Source organism: Halichoerus grypus, chromosome 5, assembly GCF_964656455.1.
Source record: "Halichoerus grypus chromosome 5, mHalGry1.hap1.1, whole genome shotgun sequence".
In the NCBI taxonomy this organism is placed as follows: domain Eukaryota; kingdom Metazoa; phylum Chordata; class Mammalia; order Carnivora; family Phocidae; genus Halichoerus; species Halichoerus grypus.
In genome coordinates this window covers 57,671,085-57,697,511 of record NC_135716.1, presented here as the reverse complement: position 1 = coordinate 57,697,511, position 26,427 = coordinate 57,671,085, and positions in this window count along the sequence as shown.

Below are 26,427 nucleotides of genomic sequence, written 5' to 3'. Positions count from 1 at the left end.
AATATTAGCTATTCATTTAAGTGCCAAAAATTTCTTAATTACTGATTATGTGCCAAATGCTGTACTAGTCACTACAGATGCAAAGAACCCAACTTTTTTTTAATTTTTTTATTGTTATGTTAATCCCCATACATTACATCATTAGTTTTAGATATAGTGTTCCATGATTCATTGTTTGTGCATAACACCCAGTGCTCCATGCAGAACGTGCCCTCCTCAATACCCATCACCAGGCTAACCCATCCTCCCAACCCCCTCCCCTCTAGAACCCTCAGTTTGTTTTTCAGAGTCCATTGTCTCTCATCAAAGAACCCAACTTATTAAAGGCAATAGCCTTTGTGTTGAAAATTTTGTACATTTGTGTTGATTTTTCCATATGACTTAGGAAGGTTTGGTACTTGCTTTCCCCCTAGTAAGCCAAATTGGAGTCAAGAGATGTTTTAGTTACAGGTTTGCTACTTTCCTCATCTATTTTGGGAGAAGCCATTCCCTCTCTTTGGTTCTCAGTTCCCTATCTGAGTATTATAATAGGTGTAAATCAGAGAATTATAGATTAGAGTATTATAATCAGAGCATTATAATAGGTGAATGGAGTCTGATTTTCTCCTAAAAGTTAAAGAAGTCTAGTAACAATTTTACCCTTACAACCCTATCAAGATGTTAATTGAGAAGTCTGATCAAAAGGATAGTGGTCAGCCTTCTGTAGACAGTCTTTATCTTAATATCTGCTCATCTGAAGGAAATGGATGCATAAGAAAGTACTCTAAAGACCTAAGGGAAAATTCCCTCTACAGCCAAACCTGGGAATCAAGATATTTATTAAATACAAGATATTATTTAATTATTTATTAAATAATTTATTAAATCAAGATATTTAATATTAAATTAAATACCAGAATTACTGGTGCTAATCAACTAATTCTGTTTTGTCCTTTTATTTACTTGGTTTTTAGGCCTGTGGTTGAACTTTTTTTTTTTTTTTTTTTTTTAAATAAGAGCTTGACCAAAGAAAAGATTTACCAAAATATAAACTACATAAATCAATCTAAACACTTTCCAAATGTTTTCACCTGAGAGGAGTTTAGAATAGTGGAAAAGGAAGTAAGATTGGGGGCAAGTGGCTCAGCGATGAAAATGTACTTTGTGGATCAGAAGTGTGCATAACTGGGGTTTGGCTTCCACTGGCTGTGGTAGAGAGGGGCCAGGTTGAGAAGAAAGAGCCAAAATGTGGGGATTTAAAGCCAGAACCAAGCTAATTTTAGATTGCAGATATTAGATATAGAAAAAGATCCACAGGATAATATTACCAGACCCACTCCTCTGCCAGCTCAGGATACATTTGAATAGAGAGATCAGATATGAAACTGACCTCAAGGTCAGTGCTTAGCCATTGCTCTGGGCCCTAAAATCGAGATGTGAATGAAGTTTAGTTCAAGTGGATACTATTCTGATTAAATTAAATGCTTTTGCTTCTTTAAAAGAAGCTGAGATAGAATTTTTTTTTTAAATCAAAAGAAAAAGATTCTGAAAATGCCACTGCATTTTATACATAGTATGTTTGCCATGCATTATTCTTTGTCTGCAGGAAGGGGAGTATGAATGAATGTTAGAGTATTTGAGCCACAGTATCTCAGAAGAGTGATTCCAAAATGCCAGTCTATAGACTGATACAAGCACACATAGTGAAAGAGAAAAATAAGAACAATAGGAGTTTTTCATAGAGCTAATAACTAAAGGATTTACCTTAATTCTGAGATTAAGGTCTTCCTACATTTTGGCTTTTACAATATCTTTTTTGGAAAAGAAAGGTATCAGTACATGTATTTTTAATTACCTTTCTTGGCAAAATGAAAATTGATAAACCTTATATAAATCCCTCCATTAAAAAAATGAGTCTGTGGCATTCAAATTCAAGGCACATATTCTTCAGAACAGCCTGAGAGCATTTAAAAAATAAAACAGGAATGTACATCATTAAAATTAAGCCTCTATCAATTATGAGACAATCCATTCTTTCAGGTAGAACTACTTTCAGATGGAACATACCACCACATAATTAATTATCCGTATCATCAATAGTAAGATGCATCCTGATATCAGGCTTGTTAATATGTGAAAAGATGTAATGTTAAGAATCTATGAAATAGAGTATATGATTTACATAAAGACAATTCATTCCTTTAACACATAAGTATTCTTCCTGTTATTCATTGACACAATGTACCTGAGTCTAGGCATTGAAGAGTTTGAATGATACATGAAATTATGAGTCAACCATATTCTTTATTCTTTTCCCAGTGCAGCACTTCTCAAAAATTTGAAATTTTTCAAGTCATCATTTTTTAACCATTTCTCATTTGATGACCATGTTTGGCTATTCCAAGTGCTATGGTTATGCAAACCATTCTGTAGTTTCAAACATTCCTAGCTCTGTGGATGAACAGTGGACGAAATAACCACCCTAATATATAGGATGTACTTCTTTAAGTTGGGGAGGAGAACCTGTTTACTGCTAGATGCACTCACAAGGATGGTGTTCTTTCTCTAAGCTGAAGGATAACAGGGGATGTATTTAGGAAATCATAAATAGGAAAAATAAATTCAAGTTTCTGCTCACCCTAAATTCTCAAGTATTTCTCAAAGAGAGTTGAAATTATTCTGTCACATTCTTTAGAGAATAAGAATCTCTGGCCCAAGATCAGTTCTTAAACTTTTCTCATTAGTATTTCACTAGTGATTTTTAGTATTTTCATCACAGTGACAGACCTTTTGTAAGTCTTTATACTGATATTCAAATTCTAATACTAATATAACTAGTACAGCAATTTTTGGCACTGCAAAATACCAAGAAACTAACTTGAAATGCATCATGGTAATTCTATCATTGGGGGAGAGAGTAGGTGGGGCTGGTCTATAAAGAGACAATCTCAGAATTTTTTTTGTAAAGCAGTTTCCCTTGTGCCTGAAAAGCCCCATACTTACAGTAAATTGTCATAGTGATTTCATTCAATTAGAAAAATTTCTCTACCAGAATCCTAGAACTTTAAATCAATTTTTATATTTTCTCACTGCTTACTATCCATTGCACGTGTACAGAGAAACAGTAAGGTTCAGGGTAAATGAAGATCTGGATTGAGAAAACTAGGTCATAACCCCTTACTAAAAATTCACATTGGCCTCTTCACTTCTAAATGTCTTCTTTTGATGGTGCTGATCCTTCATTAGAGATAGAGGAGAAACACTAATGATGCTTTGTTGGAAATGTTAATAGGTATAAAAAGGAAACACAGCTTTAGCTATTTCTTGAAGACAGTTATAATGAATAGTATATTTGTTCTCAATTGTGCATATTGACACTAAAAAACAACTGATAGAAACACCATGAGGCAATTATAAAATGATAATGATAGTGAAATAGTAGTCTTGTTTATGCCACAGGTTCAGAATAGGAAAGAATTTTAATATGCTTAGGATAGGGCTTTGACCTAATGTTCCAATGTGTGATGAAGTTGAAAATATGTAACTTGGGATAAGAAAATGGTCTGTAAGGAGAGGGAAAGGAAATTTGTGGCTTTTTTCCATTTGAAAATAATTATGGTTTCCTTTAGCCAACTCCAGGAGATTTAATAACTTCTTGTATTGGAGAAGGGTGGCCTATGCCATATGGCTACCCCCCGCTTCTGTGTTCAATCTACAAATAGCACAATTTGGGAGCCCAGGACAATTTGTTCATTGTAAATCTATGCTGTAATTCTTCTTTATGTCTGAAAACTATATTCAAGACTTCTTTCTGGCTCTTGAAATGCCTTTAAAAAATCAACTGGCAAGGGTCTGAGAGAATAATTTCTAAGTGAGTGACAGAAAACCGTGCCCTTTCTGCAGACCATTTCAAAATAACCTTTGATGAGCCCACAGTCCATTTTAATTACCTGTGCAAATATCCCATTTTTAATATTGTGAGCAATGAATGGCCTTGTAACTCTGGGTAATTGCTTGGGATATTGCTGCTTGGATATTGAATGTTTTATGAGGGACACCTATTCAGCCACAAAATTAAAGGCCAGAGTTTTTTGAATTTTGACGTAATATTCAGCCATGCAACTTTGGATAATTCCAGTTTTACTTTTAAATTCTCTCTCCCTGTTTGTATAGAGAGAAGGAAAAACATGATTTCAGAATGTTATATTGTTTCAAGCAATTTATCACATCATACAATTCATTCAGGCAGAATAAACATGGATTTCAACAGATGTAATAATCAAGGAACAGTTATAACATTCTGTTTGATAGAATCAGGAAAATATATAAATATACATTAAACAACTTAAAAAAATAAAGAGCATTTAAATAATTTTATAAAGATTTCTATTTTGTACCTTTTCCAAAGTCAACTCAGTAGAAATTTATGGCTACTTGGCAACTGACAAAAATGTTTAGAGAATGACCACAACTACTCAATTTCACTTTGATTCTGAATAGTGCTTTAGCTACAAGACACTATAACTCAGTGATCAGAAAAAAATATCTTAAGTTATCAGTCACTTAATATTTATTTTTCCAAACATATAATAATGATTACCACCAGATTATCTGTAAAATCCTTTGTAGTCTTTAGAAGTAGTGTACTACTTACTGGAATTATGGTAATTTCTTCTTCAAATGATAACATCCATTTTGATTTTTAAAAGAATAACTATTCACTGTTTTTAAATGAGCTGCTATCCTTACCCTTAAAACAGAGTTGGAGATATCCCTGCAGTTTTCCGGGGTTATCATAAACATAATACTGACACTGTATACTTCTATTTTTCTTAAATAGTTAAATTAACTCATTGTAAATTGTTTAATGACATGGTAAATTCAAATAACTAACTATACTATAATAATGTAGTCCACAATGCAAACTTTTATAACACTGAGATACCAGTTTTAAGCTAAGAGTAAATGAGCATGACCAAATCATTCCAAGACCATAGCATTCAATCTAACTTTGCAAGGCCATTATGAATGATACATGCAAACTGAGGTCAATGTTTATGGTGATTGGTTCCATGACTCAATTACATGGACATACTTTCTTAGTAGGATAGAATAAATTCCCTGGTTTGATCTGACATGCTGGGATAGATGGGGCTGAAGTGAGGAAGAACAAAGTCCATCCACTACTCCAGGAGCTGTTTTATATGGTGGATGGAAAGGAGAAGATAGTTTGATGGATTGAATTTGATTTGAGTTTAATGGGATATTGGAACATTTTGAAGACTAGTTTTCAAATTGTAGGCTACCATTCGCACAGAGGTGTGTACTGGATTGAGTAGTGTCCCCGCCGCCCCCAAACTCACATCTACCTGGAGCCTATGAATCTGATCTTATTTGGAGATAGGGTCTTTGCTAATGTAAGTAGGTATAGATGAAGTTTTACTGGATATGGGTGGCCCTAAATACAATATGACTGATGTTCTTATAAGAAGAGGGGACTTTAGATATACAGACATATTAGCTATTTAAAGCCCTGCAAAGATGTGTATGCTACAAATGGAAATTCTAACAAATTTCATTCATTATAATCTCCATTAAGAAAGAAAAACAAAGTGCATTTATAATTGTATATCTTATATTGATCAAGTACTTTTTGATAAGAGAGAACATTCATTTGACTAAATGAAAGAGGGGTAGGATCACAAGAAAAGGTTCTATTTGTGGAGTTGTGGATTGCATTTTTAAGTTTGGGGGTATGAATATACAGAAAAGGGGGTAGAGAGAAAGAGAAAGGAGTAGCAGGTGGAATAAGAGGAAGGGGGAGTACAGAGGCAGGGGGAGGGGGGAAGGTGGGAGAGGAGGGGATGGAGGGAAGGGAGGAGAAGGGAGAGAAGAGGGGGAAGGACAAAGGGGAAGGAGGAGGGAGGAAGGTGGAGGGGTAGGCACTTGTGGCAATGACAGAGGGAGAGGAGGAAAGAAAGAAGAGAAGGGAAAAAGGAAGAGAATCAGGGTAGTAGTTTTGACATTTCCAGTCACAATCCTAGTCTCTTCCCTCTTCCTTGGAGTTTGTCCAAATTCCTAGTGGCTTTCCCTGTTGTCCTTATTGGGGGAGGGTATTCTCCATCCTCTTGGACTTCCTGCCAGCACCTGGATGTCAGTTGTTCCCGCTCAGGCTGTTGCCAAAGCTCTGTCCCATTGTGGTCTCTGGGCATTAGACCCTTACCTTAATTTTTCAGCCACAAAGTATTTTCTTGTCCCACATCTCTTCTGTAGAAACCTCTCAGATAGCAGGGGAAGGATTAGAGGTAGGCGCAATACATGATAAGGTAAAAATGGTGTCTATAGGAAGTGTAAGGCAGATTATCTCAATATAGACATTTTCCCTGGAAAGCAGAACATTAACTCTCTGTTCTATAAAATAATTTGAATGAACATACAATTTCATCTAATGAGCTTGATTTTTGCCATTGTAAGTGATCACTATAAATCCTTTATCAAAATGAATCACGAAAGACTGCATTCTAAATAGGTTTTCTTTATTATTATTAGCACCACGCTCTAACCAACTGAGCTAACTGGCCAACTAAATAGGTTTTCTTTAGATATTGGAGTTTGAGGACTTTTAAGATATTTTGGAATCTGCTGCCTGAAACTAACACCACAATCAAAGTGCCACATCTGGCTGTGTTTATATGCTGCCAAAAAAAATCGGAAGAAAAGTGAAAAATTCACTCATTCATCTGGAAGTTTCCAAATATCCAGATGTTTGGCATCATGCATACTGTTGGGTGACTAATTGGTTGGGCTGTTCATATTCCACATGTTTGGCATTGTGTACATAGATTTGGGTTATGTTTTCAGATAGGGAAGTACAATGTGTTTTATGTGCTCACTTGGGACCCCAAGGCTAATGGTGTCAAATGGATTTTTCCCATTTGACCCCCATGAACGTAGTTCAGTTTTCCTCATGTTAGTTAGTCCTACAAAAATGCAGGTGCAGATATTTTATTGCTTTTTAAATCTCATAAAGTACTAAAAGATTTGAATAAGAAAAATAGTTCTGTTCCAGCAGAAATCATTTCATCCCAAGGAAAATTTTCCTTTCATTATTCCAGCAAATGAACAATAAAAACTACATGAAATCATAGTATCACCAATTCTGAGAATAAACATCAAAACTTGACTGTTTTCTTTCTTTTAAGGCAGAATTAGAAAAAAAGATGTTTTAAAAAGGATTTTCAGTTAAATTTTACTTAAAACACACCTTATGACTTTATCACATCAAGATCTAGAAGAGTTAGGAAAATGGGAATTTTCACTACATATAGTGATTCCTTGAGTTTTGTTTGCCTAGAGTTAATTTTTTGTCAAGAATTTCCCAGCTGGGCTATGCTATTCATTTTAAATTGTTGTGTGTTCTATATGGAGCTAAAGCAGAAAACTGGGAAAACAGATCAATTTAGGGACCAGACAGCTACCACAGAAGAGATATTTATATTAATTTAAGAGACTTAAGTCTGTAAGCCTTTCCTTCAATATGTCTAATGACTTAATTCAACAAATATTGATTGAGTTGCTCCCATTTGAAGGGCACTTGCTTTACTACCATGGGAGAAGCAGAGTTAAGCAGAATAAAAGTCTTTCATTTCAGTTGACTCTAAGACAATATTGAACTGAAGCAAGAAATTTGATAAAAACACACTGTAGGGAAGAAAGGTTTACCAAATAGAAATTATTAGTTATCAAGATCAACTATTATTTAATATTCATTATCAATATCAATATTTTGAGACTCAGACTTGAAACAGCTACTAACATATTCTTAAGGAAAAGGAATAGAAATTAGGAGACATTTAAGGAAATTTAATTCTTCCTGCTTCTACTTGACACAGAAACCATTAAGGAGAAAATAGAGCAAAACGAAAGTAGGATTACAGGGTTTCTTTTATACTTGAATGATTTAAAAATATATGCCAATATTAAAAGAAGCCCTAAAGAATTCTAGTAAATTAGTAAGCAAGCATTTCAGTGATAAAAATGCTAATAGTGTAAGTGCAAATAACAGGACAAATGACAGAACCTGATGGATTGATTCATTCCAAAGAGATGAAATTATTAAAAGATCAAGTGCAAAGGGAAAAATCCATAAATATTGATGTGTCCTGATACACTGAGAAAAAGCACAAAGACACATGATAGCTCTGAGGTGGGTGACTAGTAATTTCAAGAGGTACATAAGGCAATAAATTGTAGCAAATAAGTAGGTAACATTTCTCAGATTGACCCTCAATTGCGGGCTGAAACAAATTGATGTGGTACAGGAGGCATGACTTCAAGAATTTTTTAGAAGAGAACTGCTACACAATGCACCATAACAGATCAAAGTGTTCTTGTTGTGGGAAGTACATTCTGCTATAGAATAGTTTCCGTAAAGCAGGGGAAGGTTTTTTTTCCTCCCAAACTGTCCAATAGAGATAAGCATCTGAAAAATGTGGTTCCAGAAGAGAGACTAAACAAATGTAGAAATAGGAACATCAATATTAAAATTGTTATCACAATTACAAGAAACAACTTCTTCAGTAATTATAATAGTAATAAAACCCTTTCTGTGCTTTATTTGTTTATATAAATAGAATCAGGTGTAAGTAGAAGTCAATACAAATGGCTAAATAAAATTGGTAGTTTGATTCAGTAACTAAAGACTAAATTATTGAAAGATCTAATGTAAAGGGAAAAAATCCATAAACATGTATGTATTCTGCTATAGTGTGGAAAACACCAATAAATAACTAAAGGCAACATGAAGAAAATATTCAGTTCTCGTGCGGAGTTCCACAAGAACAATCTCAAGAGAGAAGAAATTAAGGTGATAATGGAGTTGGATTTCAAAGGATAGATATGTTTCCAGAGAGGAAGAGGATAAGTCTAGTACAAAGAAATGGAGATTTTGATCAACAAAACAGGGTTGGATGAGGCATGCTGGAAGCCCATATGTGGGCCAATGAGTGAAAGTAGAGAAAACTGCCTCATAAGGTGGTAGATAGTCCAAAATACAGTGACAACAGAGTGTCAAAACTTCAGTTTAATTTAAGCTACTCAGATCCATGGTACTTTTATTTGGTAAGCTGTATCAGTACATCAGGAGGATCCAGGCTGTGGTAAAATTTAAAGTCAGGGAGCAGCAGTTTTACACTCTGGTGGTTTGCTTGGTTTGCCATAGGACCCCCAGCATTAGCTATTGTAATTAGGACAATGTGCAACCCTGAGGGAGGAGAAATTGGAAGGGGCTAGGAAGGCTGTCAACAGCCAAGTGAAGCAAGTTTGTTTTCAAGGAACAGCTTGGAGACTTACAGCTTGGAGACGGAAAAACATATGGTTGTCCTTGCTTTCATCTAAGCACCCTGAATACTGGTTTTACGACAGCAAAACTAAATTTTGTACACATTGGTGATGGAAACCCTAATGTGCTGCCTGCCTTGGCAGGATGCATTTGAGTTGAGTTTGGATGACATTGTATATGCTAAGGGTATTTATTTATTTAAAAATGTTTTATTTATTTATTCATGAGAGTCAGAGAGACAGAGAAGCAGAGGCAGAGGAAGAAGCAGGCTCCCCTCCTAGCAGGGAGCCCGATGCGGGACTCAATCCCAGGACCCTGGGATCATGACCTGAGCCAAAGGCAGACGCTAACCATCTGAGCCACCCAGGCGCCCGTATGCTAAGGGTATTTAGCGGCTACAGATAAAAAGAACTCAGTAAAAGAAGGACTGAAGGAGGGATGAAGAATAAGGCTGTGTTTAGGGAAAGGACTATTGATATCATATTGAAACCCAAACGCCTGCCAACGGTCATCTGTAGGTTGTTTTCTAAGTATTTTAGGTTTAACACATCTAAACCTAAGCTTCTATGTTTTCTCCCAAACTAGGTCCTATCTTCATTTTGGGTATAGGTACCTGGTTGTTCAAGTCAGAAATTTAAGAGCCCTCTTTGATGTTTCCACCTCCATTACTACATTTATTCATCAGCAGTCCTGTCAATTTCACCTACAAAGTGCTCCTAGTCTCCATATACTTCTATCTCTACTGCCTCTCTCTGGTCCAAGCCGCCATGCTCTCTGGACTAAATGACTGCCCATCAGGCTCTGCACTTCTCTTTTTCTAACCCATTCCCCATGGATTAGATTGATCATTTACAATTATAAATCAGATCCACTTGCTAATCTGCTAAAAATAACTTCAAAAATCTAAAAATTAAATTTCTCAGTATGGTCTTTGATGTTCTGCATGATTGACCCTGTCTGCCCCATCAGGGTGTTTTTGATCATTGTTCCACATGCTCACCATGCTTCAGGCACATGGGTATTTTTCAGTTCTTTAATCATACCAAATCATTTCTCAACTTGGGGCCATTGTAGCCTTCTGTATAATTTTTTCATGTGACTAGGCCAAAAGGAAGACCTAACAGTTTCATTTATTAAGTAGTTATGGCCAAAGAACTTGATGAGTATTTACATCCTAACAACTTATTAGCTGTTTAAAAAATACACATAAATTGAAAGAAAAAAAATTATTTCATTCTTAACCACAATTACCAATGAATGGGACATGTGTACCACTTTTCACAGCATAAATTCTCAAACTTTGGAATCAGATTGAATACTGACACACTCATTTTTAATTCCACATTGTTTTTTGTGTGGTACTTGCTTTTTGCTGCAGCAACCACTGAAAATTTTAGAAATCTGCTTTACAAAGATACCATGTCATGAAAAGAAATGTAATGTGATCTAACATTAAAACTGCCAACTATCTAGAGTTAGTAATTGACCTTATGTTTCAAGGATATTAGGTATCTCTGTATTTTGCTCTTCAAAACTTAAGTTATCTCAGAGCATCCTTGTGAGTTCACTGTGGTGCCCTAGTGTACCTTGGCACACCATTTGGGAACCATAGCTCTGAAGAATCTGAGTGGAACAGTGACCTGATCTAAGATTTTAACAGAATCAGTTTGGCTATTGTGAAGAAAATACTGAAGCGGCAAAGGTAGAAGCATGACTGGTTAATAGCCTACTGCAATAATTGAGAGCTAATCCTGTGGTAATCAGACCAGAGAGGTAATAGTGTCGGTAATGAGAAGGAATGCTGTATTTAAGACCGTGCTTATAAGATTGGATTCCAGCTACAGAGGAAAGAGAGGAATTAGGGATAACTCCAGGTTTATTGGTTTAAGTAACTGGAAGAATAGACCAGCAATCTTAAAGAGGGTAGAAGATGAGGAACTCAGTTTTCTACATGTTGAAATTGAGATGCCCATGGGATATCTAGGCAGAAAAGGTGAAGAGGAAATTAGGGTTTGGAGTTCAGGGAAGAGTTCTGCTCTAGAGATAAACATTTGATGATGATGTTGTATTATTATCTATTTACAGGCAGGGGACTAGAGATTTCCAAGGGAATCAATTATACAGAGAAGAGTTGTAGGAGATAGAAAAGCAAGTTAACATATAAATTATATATACTGTTTTTCTACATAGAGGGGAAAACTGATGCTGGTGCTGGAAGGAAAGAATTGATGACATAATAATCTACAGGAGAGGAGAGATCATGGATTCAAATCTAGAGGTTTAGTTAGGAGATGGCATTAGTTGATATCCATAATAATAGGAGAGAAGGTAGGGGGTAAGATAAATGGAAGTGTGGTTGTAAGTTCTTTTTTAAAATTGTTTTGTCTTTTCAAAGAAAGATAAACAAAGTCATCACCTGAGAGTAACAGAAGCGGGAAAGGTGTTCGAATTTTGAGGAGAGAAGTTATGGAACGGCTAAGAGAGTGGAAGAACAAATGGAATAGGGTAAGTCACATTGTTGGGGAGCCTTAATGGTTGACAGGAGGTTAGTGATCATGAACCAAAATGAGAGCATTTAACATGGTTATATGGTTTCCGGAGCCAGGTTCATCTTTCCTGGTGCAATAAGTAGACAGCTATATTTAACCAATGTGTTTTTTCCAAGTATGGTGAAGAGAGGGTAAAGGAATTAAGGGTATATTTAAGGCACTAACTATAATGATTGATCCCAGATTTTGAGGTGATTAAGGAGGACAGTAAAGATATTAGGGAGGTGAGTGTCAATGAAAAAGTAGTAAAATCAGTAGTTTGTAAAACCTGGTGGGTTCAAAGAATTATTGGAGTAAGGGTACTAGAGATACTGCTAGCCAAAGAATAAGTTCTTGAAGTTGAGATTAAGGCAGAGTTGCAATTGTGGTAAATTACAAGGTAGAAATTCGTCCATGGAGCCACTGAGTTAATGTGAAGATACTTGGTGGAGGGGAGGTCAGGGAACTGTAACACCAGGGCATTAAAATGATCATTAATTAGTATTTGCTTTTATCTATGGCTTTTGAGTTATTCTTAGGAAGACCTTTTATACACCAATGTTATAAAATAATTCTATATTTTCTTCTGTTACTTTTAGGATTCCATTTTCTATATTTAATTATTTTATCTGAGGAATTCTTGAAATATGATTTGAGATACCAGTACAATCTTATTATTTTCCGATATATACCTAGTTGCCCTAATATCATTTCTTGAACAGTCTATCATTTTAGCACTGATTTGAGAAAACACCTTTGTTATATATTAGAATTACACATGTATTTGGGCCTACTTTAGACTTATGAATCTATTTTTTGATTTATATACTCATATCATGCTCTTTAAATTATTGAGACATTATAATAGCTTTAATATCTGTTGAGGCTAAGCCACTCTCATTGCTCTTCTCTTTCAGTGGTTTCTTGCCCATTCTTATATACATATACATCTCTGGATACTCTGGAATCTGATTGTCTATTTAAAAATTATTAGCATTTTAATTGCAATGGTATTATGAATTAAGGAGAAGTGATATTTTGAGTCTTCTCATTTATAACATGTCCATCTATGCCCCTTAGTCATGCATTAGTTTAATTTATAGGTCTAATAAATTTCATAAATTTATATTATTCCATTTTTTTTTTGCTAATGTGAAGGTGATCTTTTCTCCCATTATATCTTTTAATTGGTTGGCTTTTGAATATATGATAACCACTGATTTCTGTATACTAATTTTTTACCCTTGTGATTTTACTAATTTTCTTATTGTTTGTGATACTGGTTTGGTTGGTTCCCATGTGTTTCAGGGTATACAATCCTATCATTTTTTAAAAAGTGAAAGTTTATCACCTCCTTTCCAAATTTTATATTTCTAAATTTTGTTATGTTGCTTATGTTGTTCTTAATTGCTTTGACTGCTAATTGGAGTAAAATGTTAATAATAGAGATACTGATCATTTTTTTGTTTTGCTCTTATCTGTAACGGTAATTCCTCAGTTAAGCATAATGCTGGCTTTAGGCAAAGACTATTTTTTCATCCATACTGATGCTATTAGTGACGAAAAATCAAGAATGGTTTTGAATTTTTATCTTTTTAGCATTTAAGGAGAAGTTTATTTTTTCTCCTCAGATATATTAATTTGATGAATTATATTAGGTAAATTATATTAATAGATTCCCTAATTCTGAGCCACTTTTGCATTATCGGACTAGATCTCACCTGGTCTTAATGGATCATTCTTTCAATGTACTAATGTATTACATAGGTAATTTTATTATATTCACAAGGAAAATTAATCTACAGTGTGTGTGTCTTGTTATTGTTTTTTAGTGTCTTCCAGATTTTGGTATCAATGTTATATTTGCTTCATTAAAAAAACTGGAATTTTCTTCCTTTTGAATACTCTGGAACAGTTTATATGTCATCAGAATTATTTAGTTTTCAACGATTTATTAGAATTCTGTGAATCATCTGAGCTTTGTTTGGGGAGTTCAGGAGTTAGCTCTTATCCTTATTTTTTCTATAGATGTTACTCTGTTTAGGTTTTTTTTTTTCCAGTTGTAGTAAATTATATTTTCCTAGAAAATTATTCATTTTATCCAAGTTTTCTATTTTGTTTACCTAGTGTTGAGCAAAGTTTCTTATGATTCTTTTAATTTCTTGTTTTTAATGGTTTTATGTTTTTCCTCTTTGTAATTTCATTTAAAACTATTCTCAGTTATTTTCCTGATTAACTTTATTAGTGGTTTATTTCATTGATATTTAAAAGATTAATCAGTTAATCTTTTTTTTAGCCAGTTTTCTAACAGAGCAAATCCTTTTATTAATTTCTTCCTTCTGCTTTCTGTTGGTTTAGTATTTTTTTTCTAAATTTTTGAGTCAGATTTTTTCATTGATTAAATTTTTAATGCCAAAAATTTCCTCTAAACACTTTTAGTTGCATTTTATAGACTTGATTTGTAGTGTTTTCATTATTATTGCTTTCACAAATTGTATTTGAGTTTTAACATTTCCAGGTAGAAAAGCCTTCTATTGTTTTATTTTGTATTTAAGTTCTATTTTCATTCCATTTGAAAAAGGTATATTTTCTATTTTTAAGATGGAGAGATCAGTAAATATTAATCAAGTCTACCTCATAATTATTTGGATATTCTATATCTTTATTTTTTTCCCACTCAGTTTTCATGAACTGAGAAGGGGAAATTCAAATCTATTTTTAAGCGTTTTTATTTACCTTTGTATCCTTTATAATTTCTCCTTTATGATGTTGCTTCTATGTTAATTGATATTCTTACCTGCAAATTTTAAAGGATTAAATGGAATCTCTATCTGTTCTCTTTTGCTGCATAGCAAACTACTTCAAAAGCTAGTGGCTTAAAACAACCACTATTTATTTAGTTCTCCATTCTGTAGGTTAGTCGATTCTTCATGCCTGGGTCAGTTCAGCTGATCCTGCTAGGTTCTCCCATATGTCTGCAGCCAGCTCATAGATTGAATGGCAGCTGAAGCGTCTAGGATGACGGGGTTGTGTATCCTTCATTATGTGCAGGCTAGCCTCTTGAGGTCTAGTCTTGGTCCTTCCACAATGTGTCACATTTGCTGCTTTCTATTGGTCAGAGCAGTTAACTAAACTATTCTAGATTCACATGGCTATCCCAGAGTAGAGAAATAGACTCCATCTCTTGATGGGAGGAGCTGCAAAGTACTATGGCCATTTTTGCAACCAAACACATTAACAGTGCAGTCACTGTACTCAGAATGAAGATTAGAGATTGCTTCTAGGAAGACTAGTTAGAAATTCAGGAAATGGATGCTAAAGGTCTGAACTAGAGTAGTAGCAGTGTGGACAGAGAAAAATTATCAGTTGGATGTGGAAAATAAAGTGAGGAACTAAAGACTCTTTATGATTTCTTGCTTTGATTATGTGTCATTGTTTTTTTTAAGTGTATTTTTTTAAATTTTATTTTATTATGTTATGTTAATCACCATACATTACATCATTAGTTTTTGATGTAGTGTTCCATGATTCATTGTTTGCGTATAACACCCAGTGCTCCATTCAATACGTGCCCGCTTTAATACCCATCACTAGGCTAACGCATCCCCCCACCCATTATGTGTCATTGTTAAACTCATTATTGGTCATAAGGAGTGTGTTGCTCCACAGATGCTCATACTTCCCCCACTCTCTTCTTCTATTCTTAAGTATCAGAGTATATTTACAGATTGGTCAAATTAGAAATCACTTAATTGAGTCACATTTTTAGAGGTTGAGTCTTAGAAGTTTAAAAAATGATCCTGTACTAGGGGATTACACTGTGTGTCTTGCTGATGCCTGTGGTCCTTCTTCACAATGGAATAGATTTGGGTACTATGGTGGAAGTTGGCAGGATAGAACTTTTGCCCTACATTTGTTTTAAGCCATTCATGTAAAGGAATTCATCCTGGATCCACTATAGCTCCCTGGGAATCTAAGACTGGGTTCCTTGATTGTAATAAACCATTTTTTCCCTGACTTTGTCTTGGGAAGAGACTGAGTGCTTATAATGTGTTTGACACCATTATAAGTGCTTTCTGTATTTTAAATACTTTAATTATTTTAATAATCCACTTAGGGAGCTGATGGATTGTCATTATCATTTTCATTTAACCATTGAAGAAACAGACACTGAGAGCTTACCAAATTGGCGAATTCTGGAGTCAGAATGCCTGGTTTGCATTTTAGGTCTGCCACTGACTAGCTGCCCTTCTCTTGGGACACCCTGTATGTTGGTGTGTTAGTGGAAATAAAGCAGAAGTAGAAGAAATGGTTCCTGTTCTCAGGATATTTTTCTTAGTCAAGGGTGGTTTTAAGACAAGTGAGCCCTACTTCCCCTCCAGGATGGCACTAGGAATAGCAGTAGTGTTGGCACTTCTAAAATGTTATTCCTAGTATAGATCATTTGATATACCATTTCTGGTATTCTAGCCCTAAAATCTACTCTGTGTCAGTGTTTTCTGGTGAAGCTTGTGCTTTTTTTCCACCTTATTTTAGTTATTTGAGAGAGAATGGGCACGCAAGCATGTGCATGGGAGGGCAGGAGGAGAGGGAGAGAGAGAATCCAGAGCAGACTCCACACTGAGTGTAAAGCACGACATGGGGGGCTCAATCCCAGGACCCCAAGATCATGATCTGAGCCAAAACCAAGAGTTGGATGCTTAACCAACTAAGCCACCCATGTGCCCCAAAGATCATGCTTTAATATTTTTCTTCTTTTAACTAAAATTATGATTATTCACCTCCATCTGTTTAATAAATTTTTGTCTTATCTCAGATTGTTTTTTGTATGTGTTGTTGCTCTCCACACAAGCATTCACTTTAGGCAATAATACCTCCCTTTCTGATAAGTTGTTCACCCCTGTGGCTTTGTTTTTGTGTGACTGGATTTAGGCCATGGTTCAGATTTGCTCATTATTCTGGAAGCAAAAACCAGGAATTGGCTTCTCAGTGTACTATTAAATAAGCTTTTCTTCTTTTAAATAATTTTCCTATTGATAATACAAAACATGAGTACACAATAGGAGAAGAGGAAAAAGAAAGCTTGAGAACTGCTGGGAAAATACCCAAACTTTTGTTTGTTATGTTTGGTGATGGAAACTGATTACATAACTTGCCATCATTTGTTTCACACAGACTAGAAAAAGGAATAAAACAATGAGGATTTAAACATGGGAGGCTGTTCTTTATCAGGGGAGTCTAGAAAAGGAATTTTGTGTAATGGAGACTGTATTTTCAGGATTACAAGGTGAGAGGGGAATAAAGGAGGAGGACAGGGATGAAAGGGGGAGGATTTTTTATTCTATTTCCCAAGTGTTTCTCAAACTAAACTGAGGTTTACTGGGAGTAATGTTTTCCTCAGGATCAAGTTACTCAATATTGGTGCTATTTGTGTTATTCATATTTTTATGTGGTTCTCAGCATCAGCATCAAACTTGTAAAAGTCCCAGATTCCTATAGGAAAAAGTGGCAGGGCCCACCTAATCAGGAATATTTTGATATTTGGCCTTCATGAATATATTAGCAAATTATCTATAAGCAGTAATCCAACAAGTTTTCCAGAGGTATTTCCTCCCTGCTTCCTCCTCTTTTCTTGAGAAGTCACTGGGGATTTGTTTCATTTGCTTAGTTTTCACATTGTATTCCAGATTCCGTGTGTGTGTGTGTGGGGTGGGGGGGCAAGGCATCAAATACTCGTGTGAGAAAATGAGTTATGTGGCATGGCTGAAAAATGAAAAAAGCTCATTTCAGTGAATGAGTATTCCTTTAATATGTACACATGCAAAAATACCACCTGGAATGATTTTTCCTTCCTTCTTTTGCTTTCTTCTTTTGAAGTTGCTCATCTGAAAGCACTGTCTCAAGATTTCTTTCTCTGCAACACGTGCATATGATGGCCTCCCTTTCCTCATCCTAAATGAGATATGCATTCATGGGACAGAATGAAGTGTTTGGTTCTGTGTAACCGGGCAGGCAACTCCTAACAGAACTTTGATGTGAAATAATCTGATTTTCATCACAGCCACTGTCCTTCTTGTACCCTCCATTCTTACAGGGGAGTTAAGATAAACACACAATAACAACAGGAAGTATATGATAAGAATAGACTTTTGAACCATAGTTTTTCAGAAGAAGTCTTTACACAGAATCTAGACTGAGCTGAGTATTGAAGTATGGGTACACTTTAGATAGGATGACATTTCTTTTTCCTCCTTACTAAAGCCTACTCTTTAGAAAGAGTATTGTATAAGCCACCTATGTGTTGGCATGCATTTTGGGTTATCTTTTATAGAGTTATATACATTTAAAACAATGACTTTAGGTATATTATAAGAAACATACCCTTAGAGGCATTACTGAGCAGGGAATGGAGATTATTTTTGGGCAGGAGGATCTTCCTAGAACTTCTAAAATGATATTATATATATTCATTATATATTTTATCAGCCTACAAGGGTCATGCTTAACTCTAGTCATATTGGATGAACAGCTTCCACCTAGAAATTGGCAAACTAATTCTTCCCTTTTGCTGAATCAGAGTCAGGTTCTTCTTAAAATGCAGTGAATTCTTCTGCTGCTGAGGAGTTGTTTGTCCTGGGGCCATATTAAAGGATAGTAGGACTTTTCCCCTTCACAGTTGCTATAGACTTCCAAGTGACTTAAGAACTAATATGAGGAATACGTGACTCTAGTCCTAAATGCTCAGGCATATCTGTGTTGTCCCTTATTCATTGGAGGGAAGAGAAAATTTAGGCCAATATTGAATTGTTAAAAATAATGTATTCAGGGGTGCCTGGGTGGCTCAGTTGGTAAGTGTCTGCCTTTGGCTCAGGTCATGATCTCAGGCTCCTTACCGTTGTAAATACACCCATTTATACATAAGCTGACCAAATTACCACACTACTTAAAAGTCATCAATGCTACTCTACTATCTACTAAATAAAGTTGAACTCTAATATGCAATGTCCTTTGTAATTTCTTTCTTTTGGCTTCCACAGCTTAAAGTAGTACCCATCTCTTTCTTACTCTTTTTCAGTGATACAAAACTGAAAGCAATTTTAGTGATACAACTCTGCAACCAAAAAAAGAATTCCAAAGATTTCTAAGTAAAATTCTCTTTGTCCTTTGGTGGGCAGTGCAGCAATTTAATCAAGTAATCATTACCACCCGAGTTCCACACTAGAGATTGTGACAGATACAAATAACATAGGGTGACAATTAGTCTTGGTTTGCCAGGGACACCCCTTGCTTGTGTCTGAAATCCAAGAATTATTACTAATATCTCCTTTTTGCTCTCATTTTGGATGAGAAATTAGATGAGCACCCATCATATAGGGCACAGTTCTTGCTATTCTAGAAATGTCATTTGGACATATATGCAGGAAATTATTGAAGAGAAATACAAGATTTGATACAATCAAACATTTAATTTTCTGATGGAGCCCAAAATGTTATGTTCTTGAGGGACAGTGAGAGAGTTGAAGCTATTAGGAAAGGTTTTCAATGGGAAGAACCTGAAGGCTGGATAGATAGAGAAGGAGGGCTGACATTCCAAGTGAGGAGTCATAGGGGTGAGAATATGCATGATAATTTTATGCTCCACTAAGGAAAGTGACTTGAATGGAGTGGGGAGAATGGTTTGTGGGATGAGGTATGCTATTTGATGGGGGAAGCATAGACTCTTCTTGGACAATAGAAATTGTGGCATTCAGTGCACAGGAATGAGAAAACACGGTAACAGTGATGATTTCGGAAAACTGGTCAAGAGCGGTCAGTGGGAGATGGCTACTGGTCCTGTGTGGGGAAGAGAAGTTGAGATACTAAACTCAGGGGGAGAAATTCTCCCTTTACATAACCTCACTTGAGGGAATTGTATTGAAGGGGAAATCCATGTTAGCAATACTCAGGCTTCTGTCATCCAATGAGACACAGTTACATGGCACAGACTAATCTTACTCTTGTCACAGGACTAATTGGACAGAACTAATTTCCTGGAGGAAACTGTTTTGTGTAAGATGATAGGTATCTTCTAAATCAATAGCCTATAGAGTCATTATTATTCCTTTAATAAGAGGAAGAACAGAAATAAAAATACAGTGATGTGTTCCATGTGGCTTACTGCCACATTTTACAGTGCACTCATAGGCAGTCTATTTTTTTATCCCTGCTTTATCTTGCACACTTATCACACACAAGGCAAATGTTTCTTTTACTCTTCTATCTCTCTTCCTGCACTGCAAATTTTGCATACTTAGGATTTCATTTTAATTATATTTTATCTTCAGTGCTTTGCATAATGCACTCCATGAATAGTTAATAGATGACATTGAGTTTCTGCTTTTGATGATTCAGTTTTCACCCCAAAAGGTTAAAAGATCCTCAAAGAACCAGAGAAAGGAATGCAATGTGCTTTTAGGGCTAAACATGGTCAGGACTTATAAATGGCTTTACCACTTAGTTTAGGCTGTTGTGATTTTTGTCATGGATTTGACTATGCATAAAATTATTACCTGAAGGATGATAACCATAAGATGACACTCTTCTCAGCTAAGACATGATGTTCCCTGTTTGGATATTGATGTATTTTACTCTTTTTAATGTTAGTTTTTAATATTACCTAAATCAACAGTCAATAAATATTAAAGTTTAGGTACAGAATTTTTCCTTTATTGCACTCCCTAATGCTTATTATTAATTGTATCCCTAAGACCACAAACAGTCATATTAGGAACTCTGATGGGCTTTGGAATCAGATGGACCTGGCTTAAATTATTCTATTTCACTAACTAGCTTTGTGACCATTCATAACTTCTTTCTTTTCTCTAAGCCTCCATTTCTGTTCTGTAAAATGGGGACAATGTTAGAACATATCTTATAGAGTTGTGATTATTAAATGAGATATATATTTAAAAAGAATATTGTAGGGAGGTGATATCATCAAGATGGTGACATAGGTCATTTCTGACTTCAGTTCCCCTTACAATAAGACAAACTAGAAATTAACTCTACAGAAGACACCACTGTGAAAATCCCAGAACTTGGGGGTAAGGCTGAAACACCCCCTAGGAACACAAAGACTGAGAAAGGCTTCATTAGAAGGGTAAGAAGAGTATTTTCACTTTGACCACATTGCCCCTCCCTCAGGCTGGCCCAACACAGCACTGAGAGGGCCCTTCTAGGCCTATGGTTTTTCCAGTGGGAAAAGAGAGCCCAAAGTAGATATCCAGCTTCCCCAGCATTGTAGGACACTTCCTTGAAGGCCCATTCAGGTTTTGCCTCACAGCGATCATAGGGGGAAACTGCAAGGGTTAACCACTGGGAATCAGATAGAGATGGAAGAAGAGGGTAGAACTTTTAGCGCCCATCACTCATATATCAGACAGCATATTTAGCACCTATCACTCCAGCTTGCAGTGGCACCCAAGCAGAGATCCCAGCTAGCAGCTCTGCCCAACTGCAGAGTTGAGCTGGTGGCCCCATCTGGCCAAGGAACTTGGTTGGCAGTTCTGCCTGATTTAGATCCTCAGTCAACTGGCTATACCACCTATGGAGCCCATTCTACATGTTGGGCATGGAAATAAATTTGCAGCCCTGCTCAACTGTGAAGTATAGTCTCCAATTCCACCTGACCAGAAAGCCTAGCCAGAGAACCTGGGGAGCTGTGGAGCCCATCCCATAGCCCTGCTTGGGCAGGGAGCCAAGTCAGCAGCCCTTTCTAACTGTTGAGCCTCTAGCCCTGCATAATCAGGGATCCTAAACAGTGACCCTGGGCAGCCTCAGAGCCCAGCCTATGATACTGCCCAGCTGTGGTGCCAGGCTATCGCCCTACTCAGCAATGGAGACCAACATATGGCCCTGCTCAATTGCTGTGGACTCACCCAGGCAAAAAGCCCAAGTAATGATCCCTCCTAATCACGGAGAATAGCTTGCAGCCCTACCTGACCAGAGTCTGGACTGCCTGCAATTTTGCCCAACCACATGTGAATGTAGAGCCTATCGAATAAAGCAGAACCAGCAGCCCTGCCTGATCAGAGAGCTCACCTAGTGGCTCCACTGGAACATGGAGCTCAGCCAGCAGCACGACTTCCCACCTTAGAACAGAGGCAGTGGCCTTGCTTAACTAGAGACCCCAATAGGAAACCACACCTACCTGTGGTTGCTGCTAGCTGACTCATCCAGTACTACATGCTGAGCTGATTGGTGAAGGTCTTTTTCTGCCATAGCAAACCTGTAAAGTCAGGAAGAGGAGATTGCTTACTCAAGTGCACAGATATCAATTTAAGGATATGGGATCCTGAAAAATCAGGTAAACATTATACCACCAAAGGAAACTAATAAAACTCTGACAACTGACCCTAAAGAAATGGAGATCTATGAACTATCTGAATTCAGAATATCATCTTAAAGAAGTTCAGTAAACTACAAAAATACACAGAAAACTAAATGAAATTAGGAAAATAATGCATAAACAAAATAAGTTCAACAATGAAATAAAAGCCATCAATAAAAAAACCTAAACAAATCTTAGAGCTGAAGAATCCAATGACTATACTGCAGAAATCAATAGAGAAATTAAATAGCAGATCCAATGAAGCAGAAGAAAAATCACTGAACTTGTAGATCATTGAAATTATCCAGTCACAGGTATAAAATGAAAAAAGAACAAAAAAGAGAAAGAAAAGATTACAAGACTTATGGAATACAATAAATGGAAACCATGTACACATTATGGGAAACCAAACAAGAGAAAAGGACAGAAAGTCTATTTAAAGCAATAATGGAGGGACAGAAAGTCTATTTAAAGCAATAATGGAGGGACAGAAAGTCTATTTAAAGCAATAATGGCTGAAACCTGGGGAGAGAAACAGACATCCAGATTCATCAGCCCAAGAGATCCCAAACAGGTTGAACACAAGAAGGGCCACAAAGAGACACATAATAATTAAATTATTAAAAGTCAAAGATAAAAAGAAAATTTTTAAGCAGTAAGACAAAAGTGACTCATTACATACACAGGAGCCTCCATAAGACTATCAAAAGAAACTTCGCAGACCAGGAGAAAGTAGAATGACATATTCAAAATATTAAAAGAAAAAATGGTCACTTAAGGACTACATCAAGGAAAGCTGTCCTTCAAAAATGAAGGAGAGATAAAGACTTTCCCAAACAAACAAAAGCTGAGAGAGTTTGTCACCACTAGAACCACCTTACAAGAAATATGAAAGGGTGTTCTTCAAACTAAAATAAAATAATACCAATTAATACTATAAAAACATATGAATGTGTAAAACTCACTAGTAAAGGTAAATATGTAGTCAAAGCCAGATTCTCTAATATTATAATGGTGGTGCATAAATCACAACTTGAAAACTTAAAAAACAAATGTATTAAAGATAACTATACTATAATAATTTGTTATTAAATACACCATATTAAAAATAGAAATGAACATGAATAACCTAAAATAAGAGGAAGTACATGTATAAAGTTTCTGTATGCTATTGAAGTTGTTACAGCTTAAAATAAGACAGGAACCAAGGAACAAAGAATCTGCAAAAAAGTAAAAAAACAGACAAAACAGACTTTAAGCTAAAAATGGTCGATGACAAAGAAGGCAATTATATAATAATAAAGGGGTCAATCCATCAAGAAGATGTAACAATTTTAAGTACTTATGCATCCAACATCAGAGTACCTAAATATACAAAGAAAATACTAATACTAATAAACTAATACTAATAAACAGCAATACAGTAACAGTCAAAGACTTTAATACATTACTACCAACAATGATAGATCATCCAGAGAGAGAACCAATGAATTTGAACAACAGTATAGACCAAATGGATATAAAAGAGATATACAGAACATTCTATCCAGCAGCAGAAACCTACACACTCTTCTCACAAGCACACAGAACATATTCTAAGATAGATCATATGTTAGGCCACAAAAAAGTCTCAATGAATTCAAGAAGACAGAAATTGTATCAAGTGTTTTTTTTTTCAACCACAATGGTAAGAAACTAGAAATCAATAGAAAGAGGAAAGCTGGAAATCCACAAATACATAGAAATTAAATAACACTTCTGAATAACTAATGGATCAAGGAAATCAAAAAGTAAATAAAAAAATTTCTTGAGATAAACAAAAATGGAAACACAATATACCAAAACTTATGGGTTACAGCAAAAGCAATTCTAAGAGGGAAGTTTAAAGCTATATTCATCAAGAAAGAAAAATTAAAATCTCAAACAATTATACATCACACCTCAAGGAACTAGAAAAGGAAAAACAAACTAAGCCCAAAGTTGGCGGATGGTGGGGAATAATATAGAGTAGAAATAAATGGAATAGAAGACAGGAAAACAATAGAAAAGATTAATAAAATTAAGAGTTCTTTGAAAAGATAAATGAAACTGACAAACATTTAGACTAACCAAGAAAAAAAAAAAGGACAAATAAAATTCTAAGTGAAAGAGGAGACAATAGATTCCATAGAAATACAGTCATAAAAGTATGAACAATTGTATGCCAACAAACTGGACAACCCAAAAGAAATGGATTAATTTCTAGAAACATATACCCTACCAAGACTGAAAAAGAATAAATAGAAAATCTGGACAGATCAATGAGTAAGGAGAATCAATAATCAAAAACCTCCCAGCAAAGAAAAGTCCAGGACCAGATAGTTTCATTGGTGAATTTTACCAAAAATTTAAAGAGGAATTAGCACCAATCCTTCTCAAGCTCTTCCAAAACACTGAAGGGCAGGAAACATTCCCAAATTCATTTTATAAGGACAACATTATCCTGATACCAAAGCCAGATAAGGACACTACAAGAGAACTATATGCCAATATGCCTGATGAATATATATACAAAAAAAAAAAAAAATCTCAATACTAGCAAATTGAATTCAACAGCATATTAAATGATCATATACCATGGTCAAGTGGGATTCACCCCTGGGATGAAAGGATGTTTTAACATATGTAAACGAATAAATAAATCACATTAATAAAAGATAAAAATCATGTGATCATCTCAATAGCTGCAAAAAAAATTGACAAAATTCAACATCCTTTTATGATAAAAACTCTCAACAAATTGGATATAGAAGGAATGTACCTCAACACGATAAAGGTCATATATGACAAACCCACAACTATTATAATACTTAATGGTAAAGGTTGTAAACTTTTCCTCTAAGACCAGGAACAAGACAAGAGTGCCCACACTTAACACACCTATTCAACATAGTACGTGAAGTCCCAGCCAGAGAAATCAGGCAAGAAAAGAAATAAAAGGCATCCAAGTGGAAAAGAAACAAAATGGTCTCTGTACATGACATGATCTTATATATAGAAATCCCTGAATACCAAAAACAAAACAAAACAGAAAACAACAAAAACCTGTTAGAATAATGAACTCAATAAAGTTACACATTACAAGTTGACATATAAAAATTAGCTATATTTTATACACTAACAATGAATTATCTAAAAAATACATAAATCCAGTTTAAATAGCATCAAAAACAAACAAAAATACTTAGGAATGAATTTGACCAAGGATGTGAAAGATCTCTACTGTAAACAATAAGACATTGATGAAAGAAACTGAAAGAGAAACAAATGAAAACATATCCTGTATTTATAGATTGGAAGAATTAGTAGTATGAAAATGTCCACACTACTCAAAGCCAACTATAGATTCAATGCAATGTTTTTCAAAATTCCAATGACATTTTTTACACAAGTAGAGAAAACAATCCTAAAATTCATATGGAACCATGAAAGACCCTGAATAACTAAAGCAATCTTGAGGGGAAAAAAAAAAAGAAAAAAAGCTGGAGGCATCATGCTTCTTGTCTTCAAACTATATTACAAAGCTAGAGTAATCAGAACAGTTTGGTACTGGCAAAAAAATAGACATAAAACCAACAGAACAGGATCAAGAGCCTGAAAATAAACCCATGCACATATGTTCAACTAATATTTCATAAGTGAATACTGAATGGGGAAAAGATATATGTTTTCAATTAATGGTGTTGGGAAAACTGGATATTTGTATGGAAAGAATAAAACTGGACCCCTATCTTTCATCGCTCACAAAAATTAGCTGGAAATAAATTAAAGAATTAAGTATAATTCCTAAAAACATCAACCCCTGAGGAAGAAAACAGTGAAAAACCCTAACATTGGTCTTGGCAATAATTTTGTAGATACAGCTTCAAAAGCACAAGCATAAAAAGTAAAAATAGAAATATGGGACTACATCAACTAAAAAGCTTATGCATTGCAAAGGAAACATCAACAAAGTGAAAGACAACCTACAGAATAGAAGAACATATTTGCACAGCATATATCTCAAGGAGTTTATATCTAAAATATATAAATAATTCATATGATTCTATAGTAAAAGCATCCATTTAAAATGGGACAAAAGATTTGAATAAACATTTTTGCAAAAAAGACATACAACAGCCAACAGGTACATAAAAAGGTGCTCAATATCATTAATCATCAGGAAAATGCAA